This window comes from Chenopodium album, chromosome 17 (genome assembly GCF_948465745.1).
Source record: "Chenopodium album chromosome 17, dcCheAlbu1.1, whole genome shotgun sequence".
Lineage (NCBI taxonomy): Eukaryota > Viridiplantae > Streptophyta > Magnoliopsida > Caryophyllales > Amaranthaceae > Chenopodium > Chenopodium album.
In genome coordinates, this window is record NC_137850.1 from 31,599,510 (window position 1) to 31,610,553 (window position 11,044).

At 37.1% G+C, this 11,044-nt stretch overlaps 1 non-coding gene across 1 annotated transcript; it reads right to left on the reverse strand.

Annotated features, from left to right (window-relative positions):
* Nucleotides 1-1,164: 1,164 nt before the first annotated feature.
* On the reverse strand, nucleotides 1,165-1,271 carry LOC145590364 (small nucleolar RNA R71). The gene has a single exon (XR_014101979.1). It is a non-coding gene; the product is annotated as a small nucleolar RNA R71 (small nucleolar RNA).
* Between the last annotated feature and the right edge of the window lie 9,773 nt (nucleotides 1,272-11,044).

Sequence of the window (11,044 nt, forward strand, 5' to 3'; positions counted from 1 at the left end):
ATTGGATTATGAATCGAGCAGATGTGATTTGATTGTAAAAGTATAGCAATATTGAATTGATGAATCGAGCAGATGTTAATTTGATAATAAAGGCTATTTTCAGTAGGAACTTAGATCTAGTAAATTGCGAGAGCCTGTTAGATCTATGTTGATTTATAAATTGTGAGAGCCTGTTAATCATGTTATATGTGCAATGTTGATTATTGATTGTTATGTTTTATCCCGGAATATTAATTATTGGTGAACTTGTGACCCTAGGCTTCTTTATTATTGAATTTTCCCTATTCTTAATCTCCGTAGTTTAATTCCCCTTTTATAACAACAATTTTTAGATTATTTTAATTAGTTAGGAATAAATTGAGTTGTTTCCCTGTGGTTCGACCCTACTTCCCTATCTACTTAGTTAGAGGACTTAGGAATTACTTTTGATTAGGTGATACGACTTTAGCCTATCAAAATTTGGTGCCGTTTCTGGGGAAACGGTTTTATTTTTATCTTTGATTGTTTTTGTAGTCTAAATTATTTTCTCCCATCTCAGAGAACAAAAGTTCTTTGAGACAATTTTATCATATTTAATTGTTCAGTTATGTGTTTATACCCAGGAGTTCTAGATCAGGTTACATTCCATTTGATCCTGAAATCGAATGATCTTTTCATAGACAGAAGAACCTTTATAGACATATACGAGACACTTCTGAAGGTAATCCACCATTGGAACCCCCATCTGATTCTAGCGATTCAAAAGTTTCTTCAGAATCTGAATCAGAGATGACGGCACCACCACCTCCTCCAGCTCGCAAGCTTAGCGATTATTCGCAGCCGTCCCTGAGGGATTTTCCACATCTTACTCCTACTCCAGCTCTTGATGGGGTGCAATTTGAGATCAAGCCCTAATTTATCACGGTGATTGAGAGGAAACAATTTAGTGGAGCTAAGGGTGAAGACCCTAATCTTCATATTGCAGATTTCTATCAGTATTGCAACACCATTAGGAAAGCTGGGGTTACACAAGACCAAATCATGGAGATTCTTTTTCCCTTTTCTTTATGTGAAAAAGCTAAATTGTGGTTTAATGGTTTGAATAGAACTGCACTTGGTATTACTGACTGGGAGACACTTACTTTGAATTTTTATAACAAATATTACCCTGCAGAGAGGACAGCTTTGTTGAGAAGTGCAATTCATAATTTAACCTAATAGCTAGATGAAACTTTATATGAGGCTTGGGAAAGATTCAAGGATCTGTAGAGGGAGTGTCCTCACCATAATTTAGCACAGTGGCAGTTGATTCAAGCCTTTTACAATGGGCTTGGGAATTCATCTAGAATAATTCTGGATTCTGCAGCCAGTGGGAGGTTCATGAATCTTAATGTTAATAATGCAGGTCAGGTTATCGAAGATATGGCAATCCACAATTCCCAATATGGGAATCCTAGAGATTTCGCTAACAAGGGGAACACAATGTTGATTCCGTATCCTTTTTGCAGGCTCAATTATCATCTATTTGCCAAAAACTAGATAATCTTACGGTTGTTCCTAATTTTGTAGCTAATGTTTATGTTGTCAATAATAATAATGACGCTTTTGTGAAAATTGTGGAATTGTAGGACATTGGGAGCAAGATTGTAGGAGTTCTATGGAGCAAGTTAATGCCTTCCAAACCTATAGGAAAAATAACCCATACTCCAACACTTATAATCCTGGCCTCCGAAACCATCCATATCTTTCTTACCGGAGCACCAATGTATGAAATCCTCCACCTCCACCTCCACAACAACCACAACAGCAACCACCACCACTTTAGAAATATTACCATCCTAATTCTGCCTAGAAAACCCAATCACAAACTCCCCCACCTACTGATCCTGCCTTATCAGAAATTAGAGGGATGTCAGCAAATATGCAAAAGCACATGAAGAGTAGAGATGCTCAAATTGATTCAATTATAGCCCATAATAAAATTGTTGATAATCAGATTGCACAACTTTCCTCTACTCTACAAAATCGCCAGCAGTGAGTCTTACCATCACAGTCAATGCAACCCGCGGATCATGCTAATGCAATTATTTTGAGGAGTGGTTCACAATATGATAGGCCTTCTATGCCCAAAGAGGATGAACCTATTATAACACCAATTGCTAATCCTGATCCCCTTGTACCAAATGCTAATATTACTAACCCTGCAGGGCTCCAGGAAAAAACTAACTCTTATAATATTTCTTCGCAGGGTAAACCTCAAGAGAAGGGTGGAGATGTGCAAGGCCCTACTATCCAACTACCATTCCCTAATAGACATTTGAAGAACAAGTTAGATAAGCAATTTGGTAAGTTTCTAGAGGTCGTCAAGAATCTGCAGGTAACAGTTCCTTTCACTGATTTAATCACTCAGGTTTTTGCATATGCTAAATTCATGAAAGACATTTTGACTAGGAAGAGAGCCTTTAATGAGGTTGAAACTGTAGCTTTCACTGAAGATTGTAGTGCTTTACTACAAAATAAATCTCCTCCAAAATTAAAGGATCCCGGTAGTTTTTCTATACCTTGTCATATAGGAAATGTTTTTATTGATAAAGCTTTATGTGATTTAGGTGCCAGTGTCAGTGTAATGCCATCGTCTGTGTGTTCAAAGCTTACTATGGGTGATTTAAAGGTTACTAATATTACTCTACAAATGGCAGATCGTTCTGTTAAATACCCCGTATGTATTTTAGAGGATGTTCCTGTTAGAGTTGGTAAATTTTTTTATCCCTGTTAATTTTGTTATTTTAGACATGGTAGAGGATACGCAAATTCCTATTATTTTAGGAAGACCCTTTCTTCATACTGCAGGTGCCATTATAGATGTGAAAAATGGGAAATTAACTCTCTCTGTTGGGGATTATAACATTACATTTAATCTAGGGAGAGTTATGAAAGGACCTATGCTTGAAGAGAAGTGTTATAGTATTGATGTCATTGATTTTATTTGCCATGACAGCTTACCTCGGGTTCTCTCACGAGATCCTTTAGAGGAAGTACTATGTTGTGAACTTGATGCAAGTGACGTTGATATATGGAGCAAAGAGGTGGATGAAATTGAGCATGCTCTATCAAATGAGCAACTTAGCCCTGATGAGAATGGTAAGGTGGAAAATTTAATTCAGGAATCATACTCTGCGGAGGTTAAGAAACCTAAACTTAAACCCCTTCCTTCCCATTTAAAATATGTATTTTTAGATGAGCAGGAACTGCACCCTGTGATCATTAGTACTGCACTCGATTACCCACAAACTTCCCAACTTCTAGAGGTTCTTCGAACCCACAAGAAGGCAATTGGGTACAGTATTGTTGATCTAAAGGGTATTAGCCCTCATTTTTGCATGCACAAGATACACCTAAAGGATGATCACAGACCGTTTATTCAACCACAGAGATGGTTAAATCCTAACATGCAAGAGGTTGTTAAAAAGGAAGTCATGAAACTACTTAATGCAGGTATTATCTATCCTATCTCTAATTCAAAGTGGGTAAACCCTGTGCAGGTAGTTCCGAAGAAGGGTGGGATGACAGTAGTAAAAAACGATAAGAATGAATTAATTCCCACTAGAATTATACAGGATGGAAAATGTGCATTGACTATTGTAGATTAAACACCGCCACTAAAAAGGATCATTTCCCCCCCCCCATTTATTGATCAAATGTTGGAAAGATTGGCTAACCATAAATTTTTCTGTTATTTGGATGGATATTCGGGATTCTTTCAAATCCCAATTCACCCTGATGATCAGGAGAAAACAACATTTACATGTCCTTATGGTACTTTTGCTTATCGTAGGATGCCATTTGGATTATGTAATGCAACTGCCACTTTTCAGCGTTGTATGATGAGCATCTTTTCTGAGTTTATAGAGTCTATTATGGAAGTTTTTATGGATGATTTTAGTGTCTATGGTTCTTCATTTGATAATTATTTATCTAACCTTGCTAAAGTTTTAAAAAGATGTGAAGAATGCGATTTGGTCTTAAACTGGGAGAAGTGTCACTTTATGGTGACACAAGGTGTAGTATTGGGTCACATTGTTTCCGACCAAGGTATACAAGTAGACAAAGCAAAGGTAGAAGTGATTGAGCAATTACGCCCACCAGTTAATGTTAAAGGGGTAAGGAGTTTCCTTGGTTACGCGGGGTTTTATCGCCGTTTTATCAAGGATTTTTCTCAGATTGCAAAACCACTAACCCAAATTCTACTTTAAGATGCTCCTTTTGATTTTACTGATGAGTGTTTTGAGTCTTTCAACAGGATCAAGAAAGCCTTGATTTTGGCTCCCATCATATGTGCTCCCGATTGGAATCTTCCATTCGAAATCATGTGTGACGCTAGTGACTATGCTTTAGGCGCCGTGCTTGGCCAGAGGAAGAATAAAGTTTTGCATGCTATTTACTATGCTAGAAAAACTTTAGATGAGACTCAAGTCAACTATGCTACTACAGAGAAGGAGTTTCTTGCTGTGATTTTTGCCTTGGAGAAATTTAGATTATACTTGGTTGGTTCTAAAATTATTATTTTTACTGATCATGCAGCATTAAAATATCTCATTGCCAAGTCAGAGACCAAATCTAGACTCCTTTGTTGGGTACTCACACTCCAAGACTTTGATATTGAAATCAGAGACAAGAAGGGAGCGGAGAATGTAGTTGTGGATCACTTGTCTAGGATCAGGTATGATGGAGGTAAGGATTCTACACCTATCGATGATTCTCTTCCTGACGATAATCTACTTGCAGTTATCTCACAAGGACCTTGGTATGCTGATTATGTCAATTATTTGGTAGGCGGTATACTACCTCCGGATATGTCCTATCAACAAAAGAAAAGGTTTCTCCATGATGTTAAATATTATTTTTGGGATGATCTTTTTTTGTTTCGTGAGTGTGCAAATGGACTATTTCGCAGGTGTGTCCCCGAATGGGAAGTGAATGGCATCTTACAACGTTGCCATAACTCTCCATATGGTGGGTATCATGGCCCTTCTAGAGCCGTAGCCAAGCTTAATGAGTCAGGATTCTTTTGGCCTACTATGTTCAAGGATGCGCGGTTATTTATCATGTCTTGTGATTCTTGCAAGAGGACCGGCAATATATCGAGGAGGCACGAGATGCCCCAAACTGGGATCCTTGAAGTTGAAATATTTGATGTTTGGGGTATTGACTATATGGGACCGTTTCCATCTTCTAATGGGAATTGTTACATACTCGTGGCCATTGATTATGTGTCCAAGTGGATCGAGGCCATTGCTTCACCAACAAATGATGCCAAGGTGGTCATGAAGCTTTTCAAGAAGACCATATTTCTGAGGTTTGGTGTCCCACGAGCTATCATTAGTGATGTAGGTACTCACTTCCATGAAAGACAATTGTACAACCTTCTAAAGAAGTATGGGGTATATCATAGAACTGGACTTAGTTATTATCCTCAAACTAGTGGTCAAGTTGAGGTCTCTAATAGGGAAATCAAGTCGATTCTAGAGAAAGTGGTGGCTAAGTCAAGGAAGGATTGGAGTATGAAGCTAGATGACACACTTTGGGCGTATCGAACCGCATTCAAGACACCAATTGGTACCTCACCTTATAGACTAGTGTACGGTAAGGCATGTCATCTTCCCGTGGAGTTAGAGTACAAAGCTTTTTGGGCAATTAAGGAGCTTAACATAGATTCAAAGGTCGCGGGAGAGAAAAGACTTCTTCAACTCAATGAGTTGGATGAGTTTAGATTGTCGGCATATGATAATGCACGAATTTACAAGGAGAAACCAAGAAGTGGCACGATAAAAAGATCCTACCAAGAGAGTTTGCGCCCGATGATAAGGTTCAACTCTTTAATTCTAGATTAAAGCTTTTTTCTAGGAAAACTAAAGTCTAGGTGGTCGGGTCCCTTTACTGTCACTAAGGTGAATAAATTTGGTTCGGTTGAGCTAGTGAATGAAAAGGGTGAAGAGTTTAAAGTAAATGGTCTACGATTGAAGGTGTATCATGATGGAGCTACTGTTGGAGTGGTGGAGGAAACCCACCTAACTCCACTCTCATCTTAGAGCTAAGTATAAGGGTCGTGCGGGACCTTTTAAACCAGCGCTTTGCGGGAGGCAACCCGTATTTCTTGCTTTCTAGGTCAGTTTTTCTTTACTTTATTTTCTTTTTTTAGAGAGGTGAGGAGAGTGCATTTTTACCTTTCCGAAGTGATTTTGTGCAGGTTTTGAGCCAACAAGTTGAAAAAATTGCATGTTCCGAGCTGGGCAAAGTTTGCCAAATCGAGCAAGAAGATCGAGAGAAAATCAAAGCCATCTCGCGCCCGATCGGGCGGAGCTAGCCCGATCGGGCGCGCAACTGGAGCCCAGAACTGCTATAAGTTCGCCCGATCGGGTGAAAAGGTGCCCGATCAGGCGCGCCTCTTTTAATCTGGGGCTTCTTCATCTCTTTCCCCTCTTTTCTTTTCATTTTCTTATTTCACTCATCTCTTTCATTCACACTTTCTCTCTCTAACCTCCATTTTCAAACCTTCAAACTCACCTTTCTAATCAAGATCTTCTAAAATTCTCTCATCAAAACTCAAAAATTTTCACATATTATTGATCCCCTCACCTTCCTCTACACTCTCCATCTAATTTTTACTTATTTTCTCACACTTTTAGGAAACCCTAAAGAGAAAAATTCTCAAGTTTGTCAAGAAATAAAATTGTAGACACCCAAATGTGTCTCCCAAAACCAAACCCTATGATGAATACCTTTCACGTCATTTATTAAAATATCTCTTCTTTCTGTTTTTGAAAATATTTCTTTTCTTACTCTATTTTATGAAAAACGTGCATTCCAATTTAGTTTGGTCCATGATATGGGTCCAATAATAGTTGGATGGGGTTTGAAAAGACCTTTCCAACGATATATTATATGCCTAATTCCAATGAATAATGAGGAAGTTATGGCCAAAATACTAAGCCGGGCCCAAACCGGATTTTACCTACGACCCAATGATCATGTGGAGGGTCCAAAGGTTTAATCCCATTCCTAAACTAATTAGGATTTATTAGAAGCTTCTATGAGTTTCTAAATGATCTTAATTATCCTTTATGAAAAGATAAAATCAAAGAGTTTAAAATTGAATAAAACTTTCCTTTTTTAAAACTTTCCTTTTTTAAGTCCTAATTCTATACGAATTTAAAGATGTTCAAAGATAGTCAGATATTGTTTTCTTGCCTCATAATTTTTATCCAAATATTATATGGTTGGATAGATCTTGAAATTATCTTTCCAATGATATATTATAATATTAATTCCGAGCTATAACGAAAAATATATGAATGGAATACGAAACTCTATCCAAACTGACATCGTTCTACTATTTCGGCCATATCTTTTTATCTACCAAATATTTTAATCTGATTCGAATTGAGTTAAAACCCAGACTACAAGAGCTTTCCAACGACATATTATGTGACTTATTTGGACTTCTGGATCAAAAGATATGATAAAAACAAAATTCGCAAAAACTGCTGTCCGACGAGTTTTATTTCGATTCGAATTCGGATTCTTTTCTTATTCTTAGACTCTCTTTTTTCCTATAAATAGAGGTCATATCTCCCTTTTTTCAATCATCTACTATCAACAATCATCATCTCTCTCTCTTTCTCTCTCTAAAGCTAGAAGCTTTCTTTCTCTCTATTCTTTTTCTAAACCTTCCCTCTCACAAAATTCCTTATACATTAGTTCTAGACACACCTAGCCAAGTACGAAGTTTCCTTCACCCTAGACGTTAATGGTTTGATATTTCTGAGGGTTTGGTCCCTAATCTATATTTCCATTATTTGATTTAATGGTTTGATTTATTATTTTTCTTAAAGTTACTAACGCGTGTATTTTGTTATTAGAAAGAGATACGAGGCATCCAAGTAAGTACTTTAATTGTTTAATTGATATTTTGATATAGAAATCATGTTAAGTTTGTTATTTTGATTTCTAGTATCATGTTAGGATGCTTTTCTTAGTATGGTGATTTGCTTATATCAATTATTATTTCTAGGATGCTTCCTATTTTCTTTCCTAATAGCATGTTAGTATCATGTTAAGGCTAAAGCTTTGATTTTATTGCTTAGTGACATGCTAGGGTTTGTTATTAATCTTATTAGTATCATGCCTAGGATCTTGCTATTAATATTATGCTTTAACATTTTTTTTTTATTATTATGATTATTATTATGTTGCTTGATTTTGTATTTATTGTTATTACTTGATCACGCCTTTTATGCATGTTTAAAGGGAATTTGTACTTGTAATCACGCTTAATAAGATATTAATAATCTTGTTTAGGGCTAATATGATTATAATTCAAGTGATCGCCAATAATAGTTTTGCTTGTGCATTAATATTCAACCAACATAGATAAACAGGTTTAGGGTTAATTTATTGATTGCATGTTAGTCAGAAATCGCACATGAATACGAGAAGAATAAAGTAGAGGCCTATTTTTAGGGCAGGTTCAATCTCTTTTAGGTTGGATTTGTAGCTTCATCCCCTAACGCCAGTCTTGGTTCTAGACCTATTGGAGTTAACGATCTCCTGGATCGTTAAGGGGTGTAACCTTCGCCCTGTGAACCATTTACAAGTTCCTAAAACTTGTTGGCGACTCTTTTGCTCTAGCTTCCTTCCCTTTGGACGCCACCATGCTTAAGTGTATGATCACAGTGGGGTTCAAGTGTGGGATGGCTTGAAATATTCCCCACAGTTTTTGGCAACTCCGCTGGGGAGGATTTCTATTTCAATTCCTAAAATTTATTTTGGCAATGATTTAGAATGAGTGGATGAGACTCGAAAAGTTCTAAGTATTTCATGTGCGTAATTTTGATTAACATTATTATCATATGCATAAAAAAGGTTCTCATTGGAAAGACCATCCGTAATGAGTCAAAAACATAGGATTTTTTACACGTAGGAAATTTGATGAATATCTTTCACAACTAAAACCGAAATAATGCTGCGAAAAACTGGAAAATTTTACGAACACAGAAAGCTGCTGAGGCATGTAGGAACTAGCGTCTAGAAAACAGAGCCTGTCGTCGAAGATATGGATTTGTCGCTGAGCGACAATTCTGTCGCCAGGCAACAGTCAATACACACGCGCCAGAAATATAAGTTCTAATTTCGACCAGTTCTAGCACTGTTGGCTCGATTCTACTTCTTAATTAAGTTTTTCTCACTTTTCTGAAACCCACATGTGTTCTACATATGGACATAACCCTATGGGAATTCATGCTCCATCTACCCGATTGAACGCTCTGAGCAACAAAGGGTACATCCGAGAATGTTGAATTCACCAAACCATGGAAGCAAGTTTCACTCGCGGGGTCCCATCCACACGCGCCAACCCTTCCAAAGGTAAGGCTTCCGCGCGATGCATCTGGACTCATAACCATGGACCCTCTTTGACTAACCCATATCCTGAACTTTAGAGAACTAGAGCCATGGTTAGGTTGCAAACTCATTGCATCATGTTGTGACTACTTGACTACTTGTGCATTATTTGCTTGTGCATACTTACATGTGATTAAACTAACTGTTTGGTTTTACTTGTAATTATGAATATGCTTAAATAAAATAACCAAGGACTAAAAGACTTTGCTTAATTAATTATTTAATTAATTTGGCTAATAAATATGGCTAAAATCGGGTCATAGTGCCTTTGAGTCAACCCGGATTTTTATTCCCGTATACTGCACAAACGTCAACTTGTTTTGGTCATAGCCGGAGTTCTAGGAAGATTTACGAGTCTAAGAACCTATGGATCTGTAGCCCCGAGTTTTATCTTTCATTTGCCGTTGGTTTCGTCCAATTCGGATTGACAGATCAAAAGTTATGACTAAAATACTACAGTCTGTCCAGTTTAGTGCACATACGTGAAGTCTTAGCTTAGTCTTTGTTTGAGTCTAGTCACATAGTCTAGTCACACCGTCATGAGACGAGTCTTGAACATATCACTTACACTCACAAGTATTCACACACTTTGTACATACTCTTTTCACACCATGAACATGTCTTAGGTTCATGCATGAGTCGTCCTTTCCGTAATTTGAGTTGGGGGTCCGTCCTATTCTAGAAATCTCTATAGCTTTCCACATTCTTTCACATCACTTCTCCATACATTAAATATCTTACACTTTCCTTCTTTCACACTTTCTACATTCATGCACCACTTTCATCTTACATGCTTCCTTCATACATCATTCACCTCATTACACTCTTTTCCCATCCATACATGTTGAGTCGTGTTTGAGTCATGTGATTGACAAACAAAAAAAGGGGAATGATGAAACAAATGCACAAGGCAAGCTTTTTACCAAGATTTCATGCTTTCTTCTTCTTTTTTCAAACCCCTCCCCAATAAGTCTAGCATAGGCACCCTTCATCCTCCTTAGATTTATTTTGTAGAGTTTGATTTCTACCCTTCACTTTTTAAATAAAATGAGAATTTCTTCTTCTTTCATATGATCATTGCATTGCTTTGCATTAAAAAAAAAAAAAAAGCACTGAACTAAGCACAAGGTATACGAATGATTTGAGCCACCCCTTGTAGCCACATTATATCACCTTTCACCCTTTAAAAAAATATAAATCCTTTCTTGACAAGCCACTTTGAGCCTAGTCTAACGATAGACCTTTCTTTCTTCGACCTACATCTACCAAACCTTGGGATGGGACAGTGTGCAATTTATGCAATTTTAAAAAGCTTGTGTGATTTCAAAAGATCAAAATAAATAAAATAGCAAAAATAATAAAAGTGTACAAAAGGGCAAGTGTTCCAATGTCATTGACATGAACATGTCTTTGATATGAACATATCTCAGATTGCGTCTCTTATCGAGTGCTCGGTACCGTGCCTGAGAAACATGAATGCCAAGTGAGTGATAGACCGCATGATCGGGATTTCCCACACTTATCAAAAAAGTTTCAAAATAAAAATAAATGCAAAAGACAAAAAAGAGAGTAAAAATAAAAAAGAAAGAGCTCAAAAGTGAGGAAA